The 25,148-nt window shown below is 42.8% G+C and overlaps 1 protein-coding gene and 17 non-coding genes across 18 annotated transcripts in view; all 18 read left to right on the top strand.

Annotated features, from left to right (window-relative positions):
• Positions 1–25,148, top strand: part of LOC135497104 (uncharacterized) — a 235,352-nt gene that overhangs the window by 88,862 nt on the left and 121,342 nt on the right. The window lies entirely within an intron of this gene.
• Positions 1,199–1,317, top strand: LOC135497514 (5S ribosomal RNA). The gene has a single exon (XR_010448917.1). It is a non-coding gene; the product is annotated as a 5S ribosomal RNA (ribosomal RNA).
• Positions 1,659–1,775, top strand: LOC135497475 (U5 spliceosomal RNA). Its single transcript, XR_010448880.1, has one exon. It is a non-coding gene; the product is annotated as a U5 spliceosomal RNA (small nuclear RNA).
• Positions 4,000–4,118, top strand: LOC135497517 (5S ribosomal RNA). The gene has a single exon (XR_010448920.1). It is a non-coding gene; the product is annotated as a 5S ribosomal RNA (ribosomal RNA).
• Positions 4,460–4,576, top strand: LOC135497474 (U5 spliceosomal RNA). The gene has a single exon (XR_010448879.1). It is a non-coding gene; the product is annotated as a U5 spliceosomal RNA (small nuclear RNA).
• LOC135497518 (5S ribosomal RNA) lies at positions 6,801–6,919 on the top strand. The gene has a single exon (XR_010448921.1). It is a non-coding gene; the product is annotated as a 5S ribosomal RNA (ribosomal RNA).
• LOC135497455 (U5 spliceosomal RNA) lies at positions 7,261–7,377 on the top strand. The gene has a single exon (XR_010448861.1). It is a non-coding gene; the product is annotated as a U5 spliceosomal RNA (small nuclear RNA).
• LOC135497507 (5S ribosomal RNA) lies at positions 10,808–10,926 on the top strand. Its single transcript, XR_010448910.1, has one exon. It is a non-coding gene; the product is annotated as a 5S ribosomal RNA (ribosomal RNA).
• On the top strand, positions 11,268–11,384 carry LOC135497472 (U5 spliceosomal RNA). The gene has a single exon (XR_010448877.1). It is a non-coding gene; the product is annotated as a U5 spliceosomal RNA (small nuclear RNA).
• LOC135497513 (5S ribosomal RNA) lies at positions 13,614–13,732 on the top strand. The gene has a single exon (XR_010448916.1). It is a non-coding gene; the product is annotated as a 5S ribosomal RNA (ribosomal RNA).
• On the top strand, positions 14,074–14,190 carry LOC135497468 (U5 spliceosomal RNA). Its single transcript, XR_010448873.1, has one exon. It is a non-coding gene; the product is annotated as a U5 spliceosomal RNA (small nuclear RNA).
• On the top strand, positions 16,426–16,544 carry LOC135497512 (5S ribosomal RNA). Its single transcript, XR_010448915.1, has one exon. It is a non-coding gene; the product is annotated as a 5S ribosomal RNA (ribosomal RNA).
• On the top strand, positions 16,886–17,002 carry LOC135497467 (U5 spliceosomal RNA). Its single transcript, XR_010448872.1, has one exon. It is a non-coding gene; the product is annotated as a U5 spliceosomal RNA (small nuclear RNA).
• On the top strand, positions 19,238–19,356 carry LOC135497511 (5S ribosomal RNA). Its single transcript, XR_010448914.1, has one exon. It is a non-coding gene; the product is annotated as a 5S ribosomal RNA (ribosomal RNA).
• LOC135497465 (U5 spliceosomal RNA) lies at positions 19,698–19,814 on the top strand. Its single transcript, XR_010448870.1, has one exon. It is a non-coding gene; the product is annotated as a U5 spliceosomal RNA (small nuclear RNA).
• Positions 22,050–22,168, top strand: LOC135497506 (5S ribosomal RNA). Its single transcript, XR_010448909.1, has one exon. It is a non-coding gene; the product is annotated as a 5S ribosomal RNA (ribosomal RNA).
• Positions 22,510–22,626, top strand: LOC135497470 (U5 spliceosomal RNA). The gene has a single exon (XR_010448875.1). It is a non-coding gene; the product is annotated as a U5 spliceosomal RNA (small nuclear RNA).
• Positions 24,859–24,977, top strand: LOC135497505 (5S ribosomal RNA). Its single transcript, XR_010448908.1, has one exon. It is a non-coding gene; the product is annotated as a 5S ribosomal RNA (ribosomal RNA).

The following is a 25,148-nucleotide window of genomic DNA, read 5'->3' as shown; positions in this document are numbered from 1 at the left end:
AATTGCACAGAATTATCTCATTTTACTATTTTGATTGGTTCTGAAAAGAACCGTTTTAATTATTATAAAGACTCATTCTACTCTTTTGCTCATAAGTTCCTCTTGCATTTCTTTTTGTAGTCGACTCTTCTCGGCGGCTCTTTCGCATGCATAGAGGTAAAACACTTGACGCACACCTTCTACAGTTGAAAGTTGAAGACGAAAGCTGTTGAAGACGGCATTGGTCTTTTGCTATTGTAGGCTCTCTTGTATCGGGCTTGGAGTCTGTAAATCAGTCTATCGAGGACGCCGACTTGTCGCACCGATGTTTTAAACTTTCTCTCAACCGCTCGCAATCTCTGGTCAATTGTGGTTTTCATGGTTGGTAATTTTCAAGTTGACCCGATGGTTGATGAATTAATGGTGAAATAGTGAGTTGATTTGGATTTTATACTCTACTCACAATCACTCGGTGAGAAAAAGTGCCAATTAGGCCTATTAATTGCCATATTGGTGATTTTAACTCACTCCTCAGATACATTGAGCCCAGGCCTATACAATTATTTGATTACAATCAAGGCGATATCATTGCTTGGCCGGTGAAAAGTATCAATCAATTTCGGCTGAATGAGTAATGTCAACTCGAGTTGACATGGCAATTACGCTGCCTGGTGACACGCGACCGCACAAGTATAAATTGGACGAGATAACCCGTCCCAGTTCACTATTCAACCTGTGAACATCGGAACATATCAAACCGACATGGAAAACTCAACCAAGTCAGCGCAACTCTACCAACTTGAAGAAAAGTTTTATAAGGCATGCGACCAGATCGTGATGATAGACAGAAAGCTTCAAGACATAACACTCCGGTACAACCACGCTGACGAGGAGGGGCACCGCTCGATGCGCTACAACAGGCGACTCCAGCTTGTAACCCTTGAGGGTGTCAGGGCCGCCTATTACAAATTTGCCGAACTCACTGCAAACAAGATGACAGAGTTGAGATGCGAGCTGTTCGGCGACGAGATTCTACTTCAAGACGATGAGTACGACAGTGATTGCTAGTTACACCAAACGGTTCTTTTCATAACCACAAAATATTTCCAAAGAGACCAACCTTTCACAATATAACATGTCAACAGAAATTAAATGTATGCAGTTTGTAATTATGTCGCTGGCCTACTGTTATAACTAGCCCAAAAGGTCGGTCTCTGATGTCTACGACCATATCATGTTGAAAACACCGGTTCTCGTCCGATCACCGTAGCCAAGCAACGTCGAGCGTGGTTAGTACGTTGATGGGTGACCGCCTCTGAATACCACGTGTTGTAGACTTCAGTTTTTTCGTTATTTTTTTCTCATAATTCTTCCAATATCACTGCACGGTTGGGACGGCTGGAACTGACCAAAGGTCAAAGGTCAAAGCTAGATAACGTAAGCGTGGTCATTTTTTGTATTTCCCTGACTTTTTCTCGATGATCCGCAATTGACATGGCCTACATGGATGAGGCGACAACTGACGGCGAGCTGAATGATATGTTCATCAGATCATTACGAATAGCTTGCAATACATTTCTTTTGTCTACAGACTCAGGAACTACTCGGCATCCCATTTTCCAAAATCAAACACATAATGAACAACTTGGCAAGCTCTAGCCAACTCGGGCTGGACACCATCACTCTGGTTTCTCTTCGATTCCACGCATAAATCTTGCGCCTTTTACTAAAGATTTCCGTAGAGAGGAACACTCTAATGAGTCTATGGTCTCATTAGGGAGTTTTTTTTGTTATTCATGCGCGGTCAACCCCTAACCGTAGTTCCTAAACTCACTGATTTCTCGGTCCTTACAGTATGTCAGCGTTGATTCAGCAGTTGTTTTGGCAAAGACATGTTTTTTTTGAGTTTCTGAAACCTAGAGCGCTACTCAATAGGCGACTAACAAGAAACTACGCATTTATACTGTTGTTGCCGACGTATGTGTACACTGAACTTGGGATGTGCGTCGGCCCCGTGTTGAAATGCCGTCCAGTGCCAGTTGGTGCGTTTTTCGCTGATTTGTGCAAAATTCAACATATCTCAAAAGTTCAATGGTTGACCCTCGATTTTTTTTGATTTTTGTATAGCGTAAGCAACTGTCTTTCATGGGAGAATGGTCTCTGTAAGAATTATTCAGGAAGAAATGTATAATATTTGGGGTTTTTCGTGATTGTCCGGCCCAATTGGCAATATTGCCATTTGGGATGGTGAACAGAGCTAGGAGCAAATGCGACGCTAATGATTTATTTAAAGAAATAAAATGCCCGATTTAACATCCTGCAGAATCAGGGGAATCGGGCGTTTCCAGTGATATACGACACAAATGGGTTGTCCTCATGCATTCACTTTGGAAACGCATTTTAAAATAGATGTTACGTCCTGTTAATGGGGCACGTCATCATCGCGTACATTTGGGAAAAACTCCCTAACGAGACCTATAGAAATTTTTGCAGCCCTGCCATCGCAGGGTAGTTAATGCCAAAGTGACTCCAATCCAACCAACCTCATACCTCACAGTTATAAACTGATAAGCTGCCCTCCTCCCCACCACCACCGTCATCACCGCCCAATAGAGAATTTAGTCGCACACTGAAGAATGATTTGCCTTGGCGAGTATTAAAAGTTTGTTCGGACTTGCGGTCAACTGGGATGATATTCACTTAGTGACGTCATTGGTCCGTCTGTGATGACGTCACCAAAAGGCCCAGCATCGTTTTCTTTGGCTAGCAACGGGCTATTTCAAGGGAGACATTCGCCCCTTCTTTTTACATCGAAGCAAACTAATTGCACAGAATTATCTCATTTTACTATTTTGATTGGTTCTGAAAAGAACCGTTTTAATTATTATAAAGACTCATTCTACTCTTTTGCTCATAAGTTCCTCTTGCATTTCTTTTTGTAGTCGACTCTTCTCGGCGGCTCTTTCGCATGCATAGAGGTAAAACACTTGACGCACACCTTCTACAGTTGAAAGTTGAAGACGAAAGCTGTTGAAGACGCCATTGGTCTTTTGCTATTGTAGGCTCTCTTGTATCGGGCTTGGAGTCTGTAAATCAGTCTATCGAGGACGCCGACTTGTCGCACCGATGTTTTAAACTTTCTCTCAACCGCTCGCAATCTCTGGTCAATTGTGGTTTTCATGGTTGGTAATTTTCAAGTTGACCCGATGGTTGATGAATTAATGGTGAAATAGTGAGTTGATTTGGATTTTATACTCTACTCACAATCACTCGGTGAGAAAAAGTGCCAATTAGGCCTATTAATTGCCATATTGGTGATTTTAACTCACTCCTCAGATACATTGAGCCCAGGCCTATACAATTATTTGATTACAATCAAGGCGATATCATTGCTTGGCCGGTGAGAAGTATCAATCAATTTCGGCTGAATGAGTAATGTCAACTCGAGTGGACATGGCCATTACGCTGCCGGGTGACACGCGACCGCACCAGTATAAATTGGACGAGATAACCCGTCCCAGTTCACTATTCAACCTGTGAACATCGGAACATATCAAACCGACATGGAAAACTCAACCAAGTCAGCGCAACTCTACCAACTTGAAGAAAAGTTTTATAAGGCATGCGACCAGATCGTGATGATAGACAGAAAGCTTCAAGACATAACACTCCGGTACAACCACGCTGACGAGGAGGGTCACCGCTCGATGCGCTACAACAGGCGACTCCAGCTTGTAACCCTTGAGGGTGTCAGGGCCGCCTATTACAAATTTGCCGAACTCACTGCAAACAAGATGACAGAGTTGAGATGCGAGCTGTTCGGCGACGAGATTCTACTTCAAGACGATGAGTACGACAGTGATTGCTAGTTACACCAAACGGTTCTTTTCAGAACCACAAAATATTTCCAAAGAGACCAACCTGTCACAATATAACATGTCAACAGAAATTAAATGTATGCAGTTTGTAATTATGTCGCTGGCCTACTGTTATAACTAGCCCAAAAAGTCGGCCTCTGATGTCTACGACCATATCATGTTGAAAACACCGGTTCTCGTCCGATCACCGAAGCCAAGCAACGTCGAGCGTGGTTAGTACGTTGATGGGTGACTGCCTCTGAATACCACGTGTTGTAGACTTCAGTTTTTTCGTTATTTTTTTCTCATAATTCTTCCAATATCACTGCACGGTTGGGACGGCTGGAACTGACCAAAGGTCAAAGGTCAAAGCTAGATAACGTAAGCGTGGTCATTTTTTGTATTTCCCTGACTTTTTCTCGATGATCCGCAATTGACATGGCCTACATGGATGAGGCGACAACTGACGACGAGCTGAATGATATGTTCATCAGATCATTACGAATAGCTTGCAATACATTTCTTTTGTCTACAGACTCAGGAACTACTCGGCATCCCATTTTCCAAAATCAAACACATAATGAACAACTTGGCAAGCTCTAGCTAACTCGGGCTGGACACCATCACTCTGGTTTCTCTTCGATTCCACGCATAAATCTTGCGCCTTTTACTAAAGATTTCCGTAGAGAGGAACACTCTAATGAGTCTATGGTCTCATTAGGGAGTTTTTTTTGTTATTCATGCGCGGTCAACCCCTAACCGTAGTTCCTAAACTCACTGATTTCTCGGTCCTTACAGTATGTCAGCGTTGATTCAGCAGTTGTTTTGGCAAAGACATGTTTTTTTTGAGTTTCTGAAACCTAGAGCGCTACTCAATAGGCGACTAACAAGAAACTACGCATTTATACTGTTGTTGCCGACGTATGTGTACACTGAACTTGGGATGTGCGTCGGCCCCGTGTTGAAATGCCGTCCAGTGCCAGTTGGTGCGTTTTTCGCTGATTTGTGCAAAATTCAACATATCTCAAAAGTTCAATGGTTGACCCTCGATTTTTTTTTGATTTTTGTATAGCGTAAGCAACTGTCTTTCATGGGAGAATGGTCTCTGTAAGAATTATTCAGGAAGAAATGTATAATATTTGGGGTTTTTCGTGATTGTCCGGCCCAATTGGCAATATTGCCATTTGGGATGGTGAACAGAGCTAGGTGCAAATGCGACGCTAATGATTTATTTAAAGAAATAAAATGCCCGATTTAACATCCTGCAGAATCAGGGGAATCGGGCGTTTCCAGTGATATACGACACAAATGGGTTGTCCTCATGCATTCACTTTGGAAACGCATTTTAAAATAGATGTTACGTCCTGTTAATGGGGCACGTCATCATCGCGTACATTTGGGAAAAACTCCCTAACGAGACCTATAGAAATTTTTGCAGCCCTGCCATCGCAGGGTAGTTAATGCCAAAGTGACTCCAATCCAACCAACCTCATACCTCACAGTTATAAACTGATAAGCTGCCCTCCTCCCCACCACCACCGTCATCACCGCCCAATAGAGAATTTAGTCGCACACTGAAGAATGATTTGCCTTGGCGAGTATTAAAAGTTTGTTCGGACTTGCGGTCAACTGGGATGATATTCACTTAGTGACGTCATTGGTCCGTCTGTGATGACGTCACCAACAGGCCCAGCATCGTTTTCTTTGGCTAGCAACGGGCTATTTCAAGGGAGACATTCGCCCCTTCTTTTTACATCGAAGCAAACTAATTGCACAGAATTATCTCATTTTACTATTTTGATTGGTTCTGAAAAGAACCGTTTTAATTATTATAAAGACTCATTCTACTCTTTTGCTCATAAGTTCCTCTTGCATTTCTTTTTGTAGTCGACTCTTCTCGGCGGCTCTTTCGCATGCATAGAGGTAAAACACTTGACGCACACCTTCTACAGTTGAAAGTTGAAGACGAAAGCTGTTGAAGACGGCATTGGTCTTTTCTATTGTAGGCTCTCTTGTATCGGGCTTGGAGTCTGTAAATCAGTCTATCGAGGACGCCGACTTGTCGCACCGATGTTTTAAACTTTCTCTCAACCGCTCGCAATCTCTGGTCAATTGTGGTTTTCATGGTTGGTAATTTTCAAGTTGACCCGATGTTCGATGAATTAATGGTGAAATAGTGAGTTGATTTGGATTTTATACTCTACTCACAATCACTCGGTGAGAAAAAGTGCCAATTAGGCCTATTAATTGCCATATTGGTGATTTTAACTCACTCCTCAGATACATTGAGCCCAGGCCTATACAATTATTTGATTACAATCAAGGCGATATCATTGCTTGGCCGGTGAGAAGTATCAATCAATTTCGGCTGAATGAGTAATGTCAACTCGAGTTGACATGGCCATTACGCTGCCGGGTGACACGCGACCGCACAAGTATAAATTGGACGAGATAACCCGTCCCAGTTCACTATTCAACCTGTGAACATCGGAACATATCAAACCGACATGGAAAACTCAACCAAGTCAGCGCAACTCTACCAACTTGAAGAAAAGTTTTATAAGGCATGCGACCAGATCGTGATGATAGACAGAAAGCTTCAAGACATAACACTCCGGTACAACCACGCTGACGAGGAGGGTCACCGCTCGATGCGCTACAACAGGCGACTCCAGCTTGTAACCCTTGAGGGTGTCAGGGCCGCCTATTACAAATTTGCCGAACTCACTGCAAACAAGATGACAGAGTTGAGATGCGAGCTGTTCGGCGACGAGATTCTACTTCAAGACGATGAGTACGACAGTGATTGCTAGTTACACCAAACGGTTCTTTTCAGAACCACAAAATATTTCCAAAGAGACCAACCTGTCACAATATAACATGTCAACAGAAATTAAATGTATGCAGTTTGTAATTATGTCGCTGGCCTACTGTTATAACTAGCCCAAAAGGTCGGTCACTGATGTCTACGACCATATCATGTTGAAAACACCGGTTCTCGTCCGATCACCGAAGCCAGGCAACGTCGAGCGTGGTTAGTACGTTGATGGGTGACCGCCTCTGAATACCACGTGTTGTAGACTTCAGTTTTTTCGTTATTTTTTTCTCATAATTCTTCCAATATCACTGCACGGTTGGGACGGCTGGAACTGACCAAAGGTCAAAGGTCAAAGCTAGATAACGTAAGCGTGGTCATTTTTTGTATTTCCCTGACTTTTTCTCGATGATCCGCAATTGACATGGCCTACATGGATGAGGCGACAACTGACGACGAGCTGAATGATATGTTCATCACATCATTACGAATAGCTTGCAATACATTTCTTTTGTCTACAGACTCAGGAACTACTCGGCATCCCATTTTCCAAAATCAAACACATAATGAACAACTTGGCAAGCTCTAGCTAACTCGGGCTGGACACCATCACTCTGGTTTCTCTTCGATTCCACGCATAAATCTTTCGCCTTTTACTAAAGATTTCCGTAGAGAGGAACACTCTAATGAGTCTATGGTCTCATTAGGGAGTTTTTTTTGTTATTCATGCGCGGTCAACCCCTAACCGTAGTTCCTAAACTCACTGATTTCTCGGTCCTTACAGTATGTCAGCGTTGATTCAGCAGTTGTTTTGGCAAAGACATGTTTTTTTTGAGTTTCTGAAACCTAGAGCGCTACTCAATAGGCGACTAACAAGAAACTACGCATTTATACTGTTGTTGCCGACGTATGTGTACACTGAACTTGGGATGTGCGTCGGCCCCGTGTTGAAATGCCGTCCAGTGCCAGTTGGTGCGTTTTTCGCTGATTTGTGCAAAATTCAACATATCTCAAAGGTTCAATGGTTGACCCTCGATTTTTTTTTGATTTTTGTATAGCGTAAGCAACTGTCTTTCATGGGAGAATGGTCTCTGTAAGAATTATTCAGGAAGAAATGTATAATATTTGGGGTTTTTCGTGATTGTCCGGCCCAATTGGCAATATTGCCATTTGGGATGGTGAACAGAGCTAGGTGCAAATGCGACGCTAATGATTTATTTAAAGAAATAAAATGCCCGATTTAACATCCTGCAGAATCAGGGGAATCGGGCGTTTCCAGTGATATACGACAAAAATGGGTTGTCCTAATGCATTCACTTTGGAAACGCATTTTAAAATAGATGTTACGTCCTGTTAATGGGGCACGTCATCATCGCGTACATTTGGGAAAAACTCCCTAACGAGACCTATAGAAATTTTTGCAGCCCTGCCATCGCAGGGTAGTTAATGCCAAAGTGACTCCAATCCAACCAACCTCATACCTCAAAGTTATAAACTGATAAGCTGCCCCCTCCCCACCACCACCGTCATCACCGCCCAATAGAGAATTTAGTCGCACACTGAAGAATGATTTGCCTTGGCGAGTATTAAAAGTTTGTTCGGACTTGCGGTCAACTGGGATGATATTCACTTAGTGACGTCATTGGTCCGTCTGTGTTGACGTCACCAACAGGCCCAGCATCGTTTTCTTTGGCTAGCAACGGGCTATTTCAAGGGAGACATTCGCCCCTTCTTTTTACATCGAAGCAAACTAATTGCACAGAATTATCTCATTTTACTATTTTGATTGGTTCTGAAAAGAACCGTTTTAATTATTATAAAGACTCATTCTACTCTTTTGCTCATAAGCTCCTCTTGCATTTCTTTTTGTAGTCGACTCTTCTCGGCGGCTCTTTCGCATGCATAGAGGTAAAACACTTGACGCACACCTTCTACAGTTGAAAGTTGAAGACGAAAGCTGTTGAACACGGCATTGGTCTTGCTATTGTAGGCTCTCTTGTATCGGGCTTGGAGTCTGTCAATCTGTCTATCGAGGACGCCGACTTGTCGCACCGATGTTTTTGTGACGGTATGAGTTTATGCGGCGGTATGAGTTTGGAGTCATCGAGAAAAGGGGGACACATTTTTTTGGCAAATGAGTGGATCTTGAGCGAAGCACAGAATGACGCGGGGATTACGTTTCTGAGAACGTCGTAGGAATAGTTCGCGCCTGCGTAGTTCGTTCAGCATATCATTAAAATTGTGTCGCGGAAATTTCGATTTTGTCGTCCGTAATTCTTGAATATTCCCCTCCACTTTCCAGGTAAGTAACCTTAAATCATTTAGTCATGTGTAGTAAAACTGGTAGATCAGATGTATATTGACATGCAAAAGGTTAGAGATGTTTGTAAATAGTTTTCGGCAAATTTGTTGAGCGTCGAGCCTCGGGCTGTCAGAATGGCTGGATCAGCTGTGCGCGCTTGAGCGTCAGTCAAGGATTTTGGGCTTCAAACTATTCTTTAATGGGAATGTAATGTTCGCAACTATTGTTCAGAGAAGTCACGCTAAGGTATATTTTTGTTGTATAAAGTTTCCATATGTTTGATTAACGTTTCATGTCAGAAACGGGGATTTTAGTTTCGAACACAGTGTCAACAATGCAACCGCGTTGGTATTGTTGACATCAGGCGACGCTCTGATTGGCTGTGGCTGGGGTCACGTCAGCGATGAATAGGTCAGATGTGCCATATTTGGGAAAGTGCGATGCTGTGATTGGTTGGAAGTTTAAAGGGATTTTAAATACGTCACAGATTTTTGCCATATTTGTAAACCGCTTTCCGTATTCGGAGAGACGCACGCATTCCAAATGACATGTGAATCAAAATGTGAATCACGGAAATTCTTGGGTTTTTGCGGGTTTTAACACTTTGTGTGCGGGGATTTCTTGATGTTTTCTCAGGTTTAGGCCTAACTCTGTCAATTTCTTTTAGATTAACTAGCACGGCTAGTCACTCTAATGTTTATTGTATATACTTGGATTATATAGGCAGTGGGCCTATATCGGGTATAATTACTATAGATATCACTGGTATTTTGATTGTACACATTTCTAAAGGTCAAAGGGCTGTTATGTGACAATATTTCTCTTTCATGTATGTATTTCGCCATTGTAGTTCGTTCAGCATATCATTAAAATTGTGTCGCGGAAATTTCGATTTTGTCGTCCGTAATTCTTGAATATTCCCCTCCACTTTCCAGATCTGTCCAGGTAACATTTTAAACTTTCTCTCAACCGCTCGCAATCTCTGGTCAATTGTGGTTTTCATGGTTGGTAATTTTCAAGTTGACCCGATGGTTGATGAATTAATGGTGAAATAGTGAGTTGATTTGGATTTTATACTCTACTCACAATCACTCGGTGAGAAAAAGTGCCAATTAGGCCTATTAATTGCCATATTGGTGATTTTAACTCACTCCTCAGATACATTGAGCCCAGGCCTATACAATTATTTGATTACAATCAAGGCGATATCATTGCTTGGCCGGTGAAAAGTATCAATCAATTTCGGCTGAATGAGTAATGTCAACTCGAGTTGACATGGCAATTACGCTGCCGGGTGACACGCGACCGCACAAGTATAAATTGGACGAGATAACCCGTCCCAGTTCACTATTCAACCTGTGAACATCGGAACATATCAAACCGACACCAAAGAAAACATGGAAAACTCAACCAAGTCAGCGCAACTCCACCAACTTGAAGAAAAGTTTAATAAGGCATGCGACCAGATCGTGATGATAGACAGAAAGCTTCAAGACATAACACTCCGGTACAACCACGCCAACGAGGAGGGTCACCGCTCGATGCGCTACAACAGGCGACTCCAGCTTGTAACCCTTGAGGGTGTCAGGGCCGCCTATTACAAATTTGCCGAACTCACTGCAAACAAGATGACAGAGTTGAGATGCAAGCTGTTCGGCGACGAGATTCTACTTCAAGACGATGAGTACGACAGTGATTGCTAGTTACACCAAACGGTTCTTTTCAAAACCACAAAATATTTCCAAAGAGACCAACCTGTCACAATATAACATGTCAACAGAAATTAAATGTATGCAGTTTGTAATTATGTCGCTGGCCTACTGTTATAACTAGCCCAAAAAGTCGGCCTCTGATGTCTACGACCATATCATGTTGAAAACACCGGTTCTCGTCCGATCACCGAAGCCAAGCAACGTCGAGCGTGGTTAGTACGTTGATGGGTGACCGCCTCTGAATTCCACGTGTTGTAGACTTCAGTTTTTTCGTTATTTTTTTCTCATAATTCTTCCAATATCACTGCACGGTTGGGACGGCTGGAACTGACCAAAGGTCAACGGTCAAAGCTAGATAACGTAAGCGTGGTCATTTTTTGTATTTCCCTGACTTTTTCTCGATGATCCGCAATTGACATGGCCTACATGGATGAGGCGACAACTGACGACGAGCTGAATGATATGTTCATCAGATCATTACGAATAGCTTGCAATACATTTCTTTTGTCTACAGACTCAGGAACTACTCGGCATCCCATTTTCCAAAATCAAACACATAATGAACAACTTGGCAAGCTCTAGCCAACTCGGGCTGGACACCATCACTCTGGTTTCTCTTCGATTCCACGCATAAATCTTTCGCCATTTACTAAAGATTTCCGTAGAGAGGAACACTCTAATGAGTCTATGGTCTCATTAGGGAGTTTTTTTTGTTATTCATGCGCGGTCAACCCCTAACCGTAGTTCCTAAAATCACTGATTTCTCGGTCCTTACAGTATGTCAGCGTTGATTCAGCAGTTGTTTTGGCAAAGACATGTTTTTTTTGAGTTTCTGAAACCTAGAGCGCTACTCAATAGGCGACTAACAAGAAACTACGCATTTATACTGTTGTTGCCGACGTATGTGTACACTGAACTTGGGATGTGCGTCGGCCCCGTGTTGAAATGCCGTCCAGTGCCAGTTGGTGCGTTTTTCGCTGATTTGTGCGAAATTCAACATATCTCAAAAGTTCAATGGTTGACCCTCAATTTTTTTTTGATTTTTGTATAGCGTAAGCAACTGTCTTTCATGGGAGAATGGTCTCTGTAAGAATTATTCAGGAAGAAATGTATAATATTTGGGGTTTTTCGTGATTGTCCGGCCCAATTGGCAATATTGCCATTTGGGATGGTGAACAGAGCTAGGAGCAAATGCGACGCTAATGATTTATTTAAAGAAATAAAATGCCCGATTTAACATCCTGCAGAATCAGGGGAATCGGGCGTTTCCAGTGATATACATGTACGACACAAATGGGTTGTCCTCATGCATTCACTTTGAAAACTCATTTTAAAATAGATGTTACGTCCTGTTAATGGGGCACTTCATCATCGCGTACATTTGGGAAAAACTCCCTAACGAGACCTATAGACATTTTTGCAGCCCTGCCATCGCAGGGTAGTTAATGCCAAAGTGACTCCAATCCAACCAACCTCATACCTCAAAGTTATAAACTGATAAGCTGCCCCCCTCCCCAACACCACCGTCATCACCGCCCAATAGAGAATTTAGTCGCACACTGAAGAATGATTTGCCTTGGCGAGTATTAAAAGTTTGTTCAACTGGGATGATATTCACTTAGTGACGTCATTGGTCCGTCTGTGATGACGTCACCAACAGGCCCAGCATCGTTTTCTTTGGCTAGCAACGGGCTATTTCAAGGGAGACATTCGCACCTTCTTTTTACATCGAAGCAAACTAATTGCACAGAATTATCTCATTTTACTATTTTGATTGGTTCTGAAAAGAACCGTTTTAATTATTATAAAGACTCATTCTACTCTTTTGCTCATTAGCTCCTCTTGCATTTCTTTTTGTAGTCGACTCTTCTCGGCGGCTCTTTCGCATGCATAGAGGTAAAACACTTGACGCACACCTTCTCCAGTTGAAAGTTGAAGACGAAAGCTGTTGAACACGGCATTGGTCTTGCTATTGTAGGCTCTCTTGTATCGGGCTTGGAGTCTGTCAATCTGTCTATCGAGGACGCCGACTTGTCGCACCGATGTTTTAAACTTTCTCTCAACCGCTCGCAATCTCTGGTCAATTGTGGTTTTCATGGTTGGTAATTTTCAAGTTGACCCGATGGTCGATGAATTAATGGTGAAATAGTGAGTTGATTTGGATTTTATACTCTACTCACAATCACTCGGTGAGAAAAAGTGCCAATTAGGCCTATTAATTGCCATATTGGTGATTTTAACTCACTCCTCAGATACATTGAGCCCAGGCCTATACAATTATTTGATTACAATCAATGCGATATCATTGCTTGGCCGGTGAGACGTATCAATCAATTTCGGCTGAATGAGTAATGTCAACTCGAGTTGACATGGTAATTACGCTGCCGGGTGACACGCGACCGCACAAGTATAAATTGGACGAGATAACCCGTCCCAGTTCACTATTCAACCTGTGAACATCGGAACATATCAAACCGACACGAAAGAAAACATGGAAAACTCAACCAAGTCAGCGCAACTCCACCAACTTGAAGAAAAGTTTTATAAGGCATGCGACCAGATCGTGATGATAGACAGAAAGCTTCAAGACATAACACTTCGGTACAACCACGCTAACGAGGAGGGTCACCGCTCGATGCGCTACAACAGGCGACTCCAGCTTGTAACCCTTGAGGGTGTCAGGGCCGCCTATTACAAATTTGCCGAACTCACTGCAAACAAGATGACAGAGTTGAGATGCGAGCTGTTCGGCGACGAGATTCTACTTCAAGACGATGAGTACGACAGTGATTGCTAGTTACACCAAACGGTTCTTTTCAGAACCACAAAATATTTCCAAAGAGACCAACCTGTCACAATATAACATGTCAACAGAAATTAAATGTATGCAGTTTGTAATTATGTCGCTGGCCTACTGTTATAACTAGCCCAAAAAGTCGGCCTCTGATGTCTACGACCATATCATGTTGAAAACACCGGTTCTCGTCCGATCACCGAAGCCAAGCAACGTCGAGCGTGGTTAGTACGTTGATGGGTGACCGCCTCTGAATACCATGTGTTGTAGACTTCAGTTTTTTCGTTATTTTTTTCTCATAATTCTTCCAATATCACTGCACGGTTGGGACGGCTGGAACTGACCAAAGGTCAAAGGTCAAAGCTAGATAACGTAAGCGTGGTCATTTTTTGTATTTCCCTGACTTTTTCTCGATGATCCGCAATTGACATGGCCTACATGGATGAGGCGACAACTGACGGCGAGCTGAATGATATGTTCATCAGATCATTACGAATAGCTTGCAATACATTTCTTTTGTCTACAGACTCAGGAACTACTCGGCATCCCATTTTCCAAAATCAAACACATAATGAACAACTTGGCAAGCTCTAGCCAACTCGGGCTGGACACCATCACTCTGGTTTCTCTTCGATTCCACGCATAAATCTTTCGCCTTTTACTAAAGATTTCCGGAGAGAGGAACACTCTAATGAGTCTATGGTCTCATTAGGGAGTTTTTTTTGTTATTCATGCGCGGTCAACCCCTAACCGTAGTTCCTAAAATCACTGATTTCTCGGTCCTTACAGTATGTCAGCGTTGATTCAGCAGTTGTTTTGGCAAAGACAAGTTTTTTTTGAGTTTCTGAAACCTAGAGCGCTACTCAATAGGCGACTAACAAGAAACTACGCATTTATACTGTTGTTGCCGACGTATGTGTACACTGAACTTGGGATGTGCGTCGGCCCCGTGTTGAAATGCCGTCCAGTGCCAGTTGGTGCGTTTTTCGCTGATTTGTGCAAAATTCAACATATCTCAAAAGTTCAATGGTTGACCCTCAATTTTTTTTTGATTTTTGTATAGCGTAAGCAACTGTCTTTCATGGGAGAATGGTCTCTGTAAGAATTATTCAGGAAGAAATGTATAATATTTGGGGGTTTTTGTGATTGTCCGGCCCAATTGGCAATATTGCCATTTGGGATGGTGAACAGAGCTAGGAGCAAATGCGACGCTAATGATTTATTTAAAGAAATAAAATGCCCGATTTAACATCCTGCAGAATCAGGGGAATCGGGCGTTTCCAGTGATATACGACACAAATGGGTTGTCCTCATGCATTCACTTTGAAAACTCATTTTAAAATAGATGTTACGTCCTGTTAATGGGGCACTTCATCATCGCGTACATTTGGGAAAAACTCCCTAACGAGACCTATAGACATTTTTGCAGCCCTGCCATCGCAGGGTAGTTAATGCCAAAGTGACTCCAATCCAACCAACCTCATACCTCAAAGTTATAAACTGATAAGCTGCCCCCCTCGCCACCACCACCGTCATCACCGCCCAATAGAGAATTTAGTCGCACACTGAAGAATGATTTGCCTTGGCGAGTATTAAAAGTTTGTTCGGACTTGCGGTCAACTGGGATGATATTCACTTAGTGACGTCATTGGTCCGTCTGTGATGACGTCACCAACAGGCCCAGCATCGTTTTCTTTGGCTAGCAACGGGCTATTTCAAGGGAGACATTCGCACCTTCTTTTTACATCGAAGCAAACTAATTGCACAGAATTATCTCATTTTACTATTTTGATTGGTTCTGAAAAGAACCGTTTTAACTATTATAAAGACTCATTCTACTCTTTTGCTCATTAGCTCCTCTTGCATTTCTTTTTGTAGTCGACTCTTCTCGGCGGCTCTTTCGCATGCATAGAGGTAAAACACTTGACGCACACCTTCTACAGTTGAAAGTTGAAGACGAAAGCTGTTGAACACGGCATTGGTCTTGCTATTGTAGGCTCTCTTGTATCGGGCTTGGAGTCTGTCAATCTGTCTATCGAGGACGCCGACTTGTCGCACCGATGTTTTAAACTTTCTCTCAACCGCTCGCAATCTCTGGTCAATTGTGGTTTTCATGGTTGGTAATTTTCAAGTTGACCCGATGGTCGATGAATTAATGGTGAAATAGTGAGTTGATTTGGATTTTATACTCTACTCACAATCACTCGGTGAGAAAAAGTGCCAATTAGGCCTATTAATTGCCATATTGGTGATTTTAACTCACTCCTCAGATACATTGAGCCCAGGCCTATACAATTATTTGATTACAATCAATGCGATATCATTGCTTGGCCGGTGAGACGTATCAATCAATTTCGGCTGAATGAGTAATGTCAACTCGAGTTGACATGGTAATTACGCTGCCGGGTGACACGCGACCGCACAAGTATAAATTGGACGAGATAACCCGTCCCAGTTCACTATTCAACCTGTGAACATCGGAACATATCAAACCGACACGAAAGAAAACATGGAAAACTCAACCAAGTCAGCGCAACTCCACCAACTTGAAGAAAAGTTTTATAAGGCATGCGACCAGATCGTGATGATAGACAGAAAGCTTCAAGACATAACACTTCGGTACAACCACGCTAACGAGGAGGGTCACCGCTCGATGCGCTACAACAGGCGACTCCAGCTTGTAACCCTTGAGGGTGTCAGGGCCGCCTATTACAAATTTGCCGAACTCACTGCAAACAAGATGACAGAGTTGAGATGCGAGCTGTTCGGCGACGAGATTCTACTTCAAGACGATGAGTACGACAGTGATTGCTAGTTACACCAAACGGTTCTTTTCAGAACCACAAAATATTTCCAAAGAGACCAACCTGTCACAATATAACATGTCAACAGAAATTAAATGTATGCAGTTTGTAATTATGTCGCTGGCCTACTGTTATAACTAGCCCAAAAAGTCGGCCTCTGATGTCTACGACCATATCATGTTGAAAACACCGGTTCTCGTCCGATCACCGAAGCCAAGCAACGTCGAGCGTGGTTAGTACGTTGATGGGTGACCGCCTCTGAATACCATGTGTTGTAGACTTCAGTTTTTTCGTTATTTTTTTCTCATAATTCTTCCAATATCACTGCACGGTTGGGACGGCTGGAACTGACCAAAGGTCAAAGGTCAAAGCTAGATAACGTAAGCGTGGTCATTTTTTGTATTTCCCTGACTTTTTCTCGATGATCCGCAATTGACATGGCCTACATGGATGAGGCGACAACTGACGGCGAGCTGAATGATATGTTCATCAGATCATTACGAATAGCTTGCAATACATTTCTTTTGTCTACAGACTCAGGAACTACTCGGCATCCCATTTTCCAAAATCAAACACATAATGAACAACTTGGCAAGCTCTAGCCAACTCGGGCTGGACACCATCACTCTGGTTTCTCTTCGATTCCACGCATAAATCTTTCGCCTTTTACTAAAGATTTCCGGAGAGAGGAACACTCTAATGAGTCTATGGTCTCATTAGGGAGTTTTTTTTGTTATTCATGCGCGGTCAACCCCTAACCGTAGTTCCTAAAATCACTGATTTCTCGGTCCTTACAGTATGTCAGCGTTGATTCAGCAGTTGTTTTGGCAAAGACAAGTTTTTTTTGAGTTTCTGAAACCTAGAGCGCTACTCAATAGGCGACTAACAAGAAACTACGCATTTATACTGTTGTTGCCGACGTATGTGTACACTGAACTTGGGATGTGCGTCGGCCCCGTGTTGAAATGCCGTCCAGTGCCAGTTGGTGCGTTTTTCGCTGATTTGTGCAAAATTCAACATATCTCAAAAGTTCAATGGTTGACCCTCAATTTTTTTTTGATTTTTGTATAGCGTAAGCAACTGTCTTTCATGGGAGAATGGTCTCTGTAAGAATTATTCAGGAAGAAATGTATAATATTTGGGGGTTTTCGTGATTGTCCGGCCCAATTGGCAATATTGCCATTTGGGATGGTGAACAGAGCTAGGAGCAAATGCGACGCTAATGATTTATTTAAAGAAATAAAATGCCCGATTTAACATCCTGCAGAATCAGGGGAATCGGGCGTTTCCAGTGATATACGATACAAATGGGTTGTCCTCATGCATTCACTTTGAAAACTCATTTTAAAATAGATGTTACGTCCTGTTAATGGGGCACTTCATCATCGCGTACATTTGGGAAAAACTCCCTAACGAGACCTATAGACATTTTTGCAGCCCTGCCATCGCAGGGTAGTTAATGCCAAAGTGACTCCAATCCAACCAACCTCATACCTCAAAGTTATAAACTGATAAGCTGCCCCCCTCGCCACCACCACCGTCATCACCGCCCAATAGAGAATTTAGTCGCACACTGAAGAATGATTTGCCTTGGCGAGTATTAAAAGTTTGTTCGGACTTGCGGTCAACTGGGATGATATTCACTTAGTGACGTCATTGGTCCGTCTGTGATGACGTCACCAACAGGCCCAGCATCGTTTTCTTTGGCTAGCAACGGGCTATTTCAAGGGAGACATTCGCACCTTCTTTTTACATCGAAGCAAACTAATTGCACAGAATTATCTCATTTTACTATTTTGATTGGTTCTGAAAAGAACCGTTTTAACTATTATAAAGACTCATTCTACTCTTTTGCTCATAAGCTCCTCTTGCATTTCTTTTTGTAGTCGACTCTTCTCGGCGGCTCTTTCGCATGCATAGAGGTAAAACACTTGACGCACACCTTCTACAGTTGAAAGTTGAAGACGAAAGCTGTTGAACACGGCATTGGTCTTGCTATTGTAGGCTCTCTTGTATCGGGCTTGGAGTCTGTCAATCTGTCTATCGAGGACGCCGACTTGTCGCACCGATGTTTTAAACTTTCTCTCAACCGCTCGCAATCTCTGGTCAATTGTGGTTTTCATGGTTGGTAATTTTCAAGTTGACCCGATGGTCGATGAATTAATGGTGAAATAGTGAGTTGATTTGGATTTTATACTCTACTCACAATCACTCGGTGAGAAAAAGTGCCAATTAGGCCTATTAATTGCCATATTGGTGATTTTAACTCACTCCTCAGATACATTGAGCCCAGGCCTATACAATTATTTGATTACAATCAATGCGATATCATTGCTTGGCCGGTGAGACGTATCAATCAATTTCGGCTGAATGAGTAATGTCAACTCGAGTTGACATGGTAATTACGCTGCCGGGTGACACGCGACCGCACAAGTATAAATTGGACGAGATAACCCGTCCCAGTTCACTATTCAACCTGTGAACATCGGAACATATCAAACCGACACGAAAGAAAACATGGAAAACTCAACCAAGTCAGCGCAACTCCACCAACTTGAAGAAAAGTTTTATAAGGCATGCGACCAGATCGTGATGATAGACAGAAAGCTTCAAGACATAACACTTCGGTACAACCACGCTAACGAGGAGGGTCACCGCTCGATGCGCTACAACAGGCGACTCCAGCTTGTAACCCTTGAGGGTGTCAGGGCCGCCTATTACAAATTTGCCGAACTCACTGCAAACAAGATGACAGAGTTGAGATGCGAGCTGTTCGGCGACGAGATTCTACTTCAAGACGATGAGTACGACAGTGATTGCTAGTTACACCAAACGGTTCTTTTCAGAACCACAAAATATTTCCAAAGAGACCAACCTGTCACAATATAACATGTCAACAGAAATTAAATGTATGCAGTTTGTAATTATGTCGCTGGCCTACTGTTATAACTAGCCCAAAAAGTCGGCCTCTGATGTCTACGACCATATCATGTTGAAAACACCGGTTCTCGTCCGATCACCGAAGCCAAGCAACGTCGAGCGTGGTTAGTACGTTGATGGGTGACCGCCTCTGAATACCATGTGTTGTAGACTTCAGTTTTTTCGTTATTTTTTTCTCATAATTCTTCCAATATCACTGCACGGTTGGGACGGCTGGAACTGACCAAAGGTCAAAGGTCAAAGCTAGATAACGTAAGCGTGGTCATTTTTTGTATTTCCCTGACTTTTTCTCGATGATCCGCAATTGACATGGCCTACATGGATGAGGCGACAACTGACGGCGAGCTGAATGATATGTTCATCAGATCATTACGAATAGCTTGCAATACATTTCTTTTGTCTACAGACTCAGGAACTACTCGGCATCCCATTTTCCAAAATCAAACACATAATGAACAACTTGGCAAGCTCTAGCCAACTCGGGCTGGACACCATCACTCTGGTTTCTCTTCGATTCCACGCATAAATCTTTCGCCTTTTACTAAAGATTTCCGGAGAGAGGAACACTCTAATGAGTCTATGGTCTCATTAGGGAGTTTTTTTTGTTATTCATGCGCGGTCAACCCCTAACCGTAGTTCCTAAAATCACTGATTTCTCGGTCCTTACAGTATGTCAGCGTTGATTCAGCAGTTGTTTTGGCAAAGACAAGTTTTTTTTGAGTTTCTGAAACCTAGAGCGCTACTCAATAGGCGACTAACAAGAAACTACGCATTTATACTGTTGTTGCCGACGTATGTGTACACTGAACTTGGGATGTGCGTCGGCCCCGTGTTGAAATGCCGTCCAGTGCCAGTTGGTGCGTTTTTCGCTGATTTGTGCAAAATTCAACATATCTCAAAAGTTCAATGGTTGACCCTCAATTTTTTTTTGATTTTTGTATAGCGTAAGCAACTGTCTTTCATGGGAGAATGGTCTCTGTAAGAATTATTCAGGAAGAAATGTATAATATTTGGGGGTTTTCGTGATTGTCCGGCCCAATTGGCAATATTGCCATTTGGGATGGTGAACAGAGCTAGGAGCAAATGCGACGCTAATGATTTATTTAAAGAAATAAAATGCCCGATTTAACATCCTGCAGAATCAGGGGAATCGGGCGTTTCCAGTGATATACGATACAAATGGGTTGTCCTCATGCATTCACTTTGAAAACTCATTTTAAAATAGATGTTACGTCCTGTTAATGGGGCACTTCATCATCGCGTACATTTGGGAAAAACTCCCTAACGAGACCTATAGACATTTTTGCAGCCCTGCCATCGCAGGGTAGTTAATGCCAAAGTGACTCCAATCCAACCAACCTCATACCTCAAAGTTATAAACTGATAAGCTGCCCCCCTCGCCACCACCACCGTCATCACCGCCCAATAGAGAATTTAGTCGCACACTGAAGAATGATTTGCCTTGGCGAGTATTAAAAGTTTGTTCGGACTTGCGGTCAACTGGGATGATATTCACTTAGTGACGTCATTGGTCCGTCTGTGATGACGTCACCAACAGGCCCAGCATCGTTTTCTTTGGCTAGCAACGGGCTATTTCAAGGGAGACATTCGCACCTTCTTTTTACATCGAAGCAAACTAATTGCACAGAATTATCTCATTTTACTATTTTGATTGGTTCTGAAAAGAACCGTTTTAACTATTATAAAGACTCATTCTACTCTTTTGCTCATAAGCTCCTCTTGCATTTCTTTTTGTAGTCGACTCTTCTCGGCGGCTCTTTCGCATGCATAGAGGTAAAACACTTGACGCACACCTTCTACAGTTGAAAGTTGAAGACGAAAGCTGTTGAACACGGCATTGGTCTTGCTATTGTAGGCTCTCTTGTATCGGGCTTGGAGTCTGTCAATCTGTCTATCGAGGACGCCGACTTGTCGCACCGATGTTTTAAACTTTCTCTCAACCGCTCGCAATCTCTGGTCAATTGTGGTTTTCATGGTTGGTAATTTTCAAGTTGACCCGATGGTCGATGAATTAATGGTGAAATAGTGAGTTGATTTGGATTTTATACTCTACTCACAATCACTCGGTGAGAAAAAGTGCCAATTAGGCCTATTAATTGCCATATTGGTGATTTTAACTCACTCCTCAGATACATTGAGCCCAGGCCTATACAATTATTTGATTACAATCAAGGCGATATCATTGCTTGGCCGGTGAGACGTATCAATCGATTTCGGCTGAATGAGTAATGTCAACTCGAGTTGACATGGCAATTACGCTGCCGGGTGACACGCGACCGCACAAGTATAAATTGGACGAGATAACCCGTCCCAGTTCACTATTCAACCTGTGAACATCGGAACATATCAAACCGACACCAAAGAAAACATGGAAAACTCAACCAAGTCAGCGCAACTCCACCAACTTGAAGAAAAGTTTTATAAGGCATGCGACCAGATCGTGATGATAGACAGAAAGCTTCAAGACATAACACTCCGGTACAACCACGCGAACGAGGAGGGTCACCGCTCGATGCGCTACAACAGGCGACTCCAGCTTGTAACCCTTGAGGGTGTCAGGGCCGCCTATTACAAATTTGCCGAACTCACTGCAAACAAGATGACAGAGTTGAGATGCGAGCTGTTCGGCGACGAGATTCTACTTCAAGACGATGAGTACGACAGTGATTGCTAGTTACACCAAACGGTTCTTTTCAGAACCACAAAATATTTCCAAAGAGACCAACCTGTCACAATATAACATGTCAACAGAAATTAAATGTATGCAGTTTGTAATTATGTCGCTGGCCTACTGTTATAACTAGCCCGAAAAGTCGGCCTCTGATGTCTACGACCATATCATGTTGAAAACACCGGTTCTCGTCCGATCACCGAAGCCAAGCAACGTCGAGCGTGGTTAGTACGTTGATGGGTGACCGCCTCTGAATTCCACGTGTTGTAGACTTCAGTTTTTTCGTTATTTTTTTCTCATAATTCTTCCAATATCACTGCACGGTTGGGACGGCTGGAACTGACCAAATGTCAAAGGTCAAAGCTAGATAACGTAAGCGTGGTCATTTTTTGTATTTCCCTGACTTTTTCTCGATGATCCGCAATTGACATGGCCTACATGGATGAGGCGACAACTGACGACGAGCTGAATGATATGTTCATCAGATCATTACGAATAGCTTGCAATACATTTCTTTTGTCTACAGACTCAGGAACTACTCGGCATCCCATTTTCCAAAATCAAACACATAATGAACAACTTGGCAAGCTCTAGCCAACTCGGGCTGGACACCATCACTCTGGTTTCTCTTCGATTCCACGCATAAATCTTTCGCCATTTACTAAAGATTTCCGTAGAGAGGAACACTCTAATGAGTCTATGGTCTCATTAGGGAGTTTCTTTTGTTATTCATGCGCGGTCAACCCCTAACCGTAGTTCCTAAAATCACTGATTTCTCGGTCCTTACAGTATGTCAGCGTTGATTCAGCAGTTGTTTTGGCAAAGACATGTTTTTTTTGAGTTTCTGAAACCTAGAGCGCTACTCAATAGGCGACTAACAAGAAACTACGCATTTATACTGTTGTTGCCGACGTATGTGTACACTGAACTTGGGATGTGCGTCGGCCCCGTGTTGAAATGCCGTCCAGTGCCAGTTGGTGCGTTTTTCGCTGATTTGTGCAAAATTCAACATATCTCAAAAGTTCAATGGTTGACCCTCGATTTTTTTTTGATTTTTGTATAGCGTAAGCAACTGTCTTTCATGGGAGAATGGTCTCTGTAAGAATTATTCAGGAAGAAATGTATAATATTTGGGGGTTTTCGTGATTGTCCGGCCCAATTGGCAATATTGCCATTTGGGATGGTGAACAGAGCTAGGAGCAAATGCGACGCTAATGATTTATTTAAAGAAATAAAATGCCCGATTTAACATCCTGCAGAATCAGGGGAATCGGGCGTTTCCAGTGATATACGATACAAATGGGTTGTCCTCATGCATTCACTTTGAAAACTCATTTTAAAATAGATGATACGTCCTGTTAATGGGGCACTTCATCATCGCGTACATTTGGGAAAAACTCCCTAACGAGACCTATAGACATTTTTGCAGCCCTGCCATCGCAGGGTAGTTAATGCCAAAGTGACTCCAATCCAACCAACCTCATACCTCAAAGTTATAAACTGATAAGCTGCCCCCCTCGCCACCACCACCGTCATCACCGCCCAATAGAGAATTTAGTCGCACACTGAAGAATGATTTGCCTTGGCGAGTATTAAAAGTTTGTTCGGACTTGCGGTCAACTGGGATGATATTCACTTAGTGACGTCATTGGTCCGTCTGTGATGACGTCACCAACAGGCCCAGCATCGTTTTCTTTGGCTAGCAACGGGCTATTTCAAGGGAGACATTCGCACCTTCTTTTTACATCGAACCAAACTAATTGCACAGAATTATCTCATTTTACTATTTTGATTGGTTCTGAAAAGAACCGTTTTAACTATTATAAAGACTCATTCTACTCTTTTGCTCATAAGCTCCTCTTGCATTTCTTTTTGTAGTCGACTCTTCTCGGCGGCTCTTTCGCATGCATAGAGGTAAAACACTTGACGCACACCTTCTACAGTTGAAAGTTGAAGACGAAAGCTGTTGAACACGGCATTGGTCTTGCTATTGTAGGCTCTCTTGTATCGGGCTTGGAGTCTGTCAATCTGTCTATCGAGGACGCCGACTTGTCGCACCGATGTTTTAAACTTTCTCTCAACCGCTCGCAATCTCTGGTCAATTGTGGTTTTCATGGTTGGTAATTTTCAAGTTGACCCGATGGTCGATGAATTAATGGTGAAATAGTGAGTTGATTTTGATTTTATACTCTACTCACAATCACTCGGTGAGAAAAAGTGCCAATTAGTCATATTAATTGCCATATTGGTGATTTTAACTCACTCCTCAGATACATTGAGCCCAGGCCTATACAATTATTTGATTACAATCAAGGCGATATCATTGCTTGGCCGGTGAGACGTATCAATCGATTTCGGCTGAATGAGTAATGTCAACTCGAGTTGACATGGCAATTACGCTGCCGGGTGACACGCGACCGCACAAGTATAAATTGGACGAGATAACCCGTCCCAGTTCACTATTCAACCTGTGAACATCGGAACATATCAAAGACACCAAAGAAAACATGGAAAACTCAACCAAGTCAGCGCAACTCCACCAACTTGAAGAAAAGTTTTATAAGGCATGCGACCAGATCGTGATGATAGACAGAAAGCTTCAAGACATAACACTCCGGTACAACCACGCAAACGAGGAGGGTCACCGCTCGATGCGCTACAACAGGCGACTCCAGCTTGTAACCCTTGAGGGTGTCAGGGCCGCCTATTACAGATTTGCCGAACTCACTGCAAACAAGATGACAGAGTTGAGATGCGAGCTGTTCGGCGACGAGATTCTACTTCAAGACGATGAGTACGACAGTGATGCTAGTTACACCAAACGGTTCTTTTCAGAACCACAAAATATTTCCAAAGAGACCAACCTGTCACAATATAACATGTCAACAGAAATTAAATGTATGCAGTTTGTAATTATGTCGCTGGCCTACTGTTATAACTAGCCCGAAAAGTCGGCCTCTGATGTCTACGACCATATCATGTTGAAAACACCGGTTCTCGTCCGATCACCGAAGCCAAGCAACGTCGAGCGTGGTTAGTACGTTGATGGGTGACCGCCTCTGAATTCCACGTGTTGTAGACTTCAGTTTTTTCGTTATTTTTTTCTCATAATTCTTCCAATATCACTGCACGGTTGGGACGGCTGGAACTGACCAAATGTCAAAGGTCAAAGCTAGATAACGTAAGCGTGGTCATTTTTTGTATTTCCCTGACTTTTTCTCGATGATCCGCAATTGACATGGCCTACATGGAT

The sequence above is a fragment of the Lineus longissimus genome, chromosome 12 (genome assembly GCF_910592395.1).
Source record: "Lineus longissimus chromosome 12, tnLinLong1.2, whole genome shotgun sequence".
Classification (NCBI taxonomy): Eukaryota; Metazoa; Nemertea; class Pilidiophora; order Heteronemertea; family Lineidae; genus Lineus; species Lineus longissimus.
The sequence above is the reverse complement of the archived record's forward strand: the minus strand, read 5'-3'. Positions and strand labels throughout refer to the sequence as shown.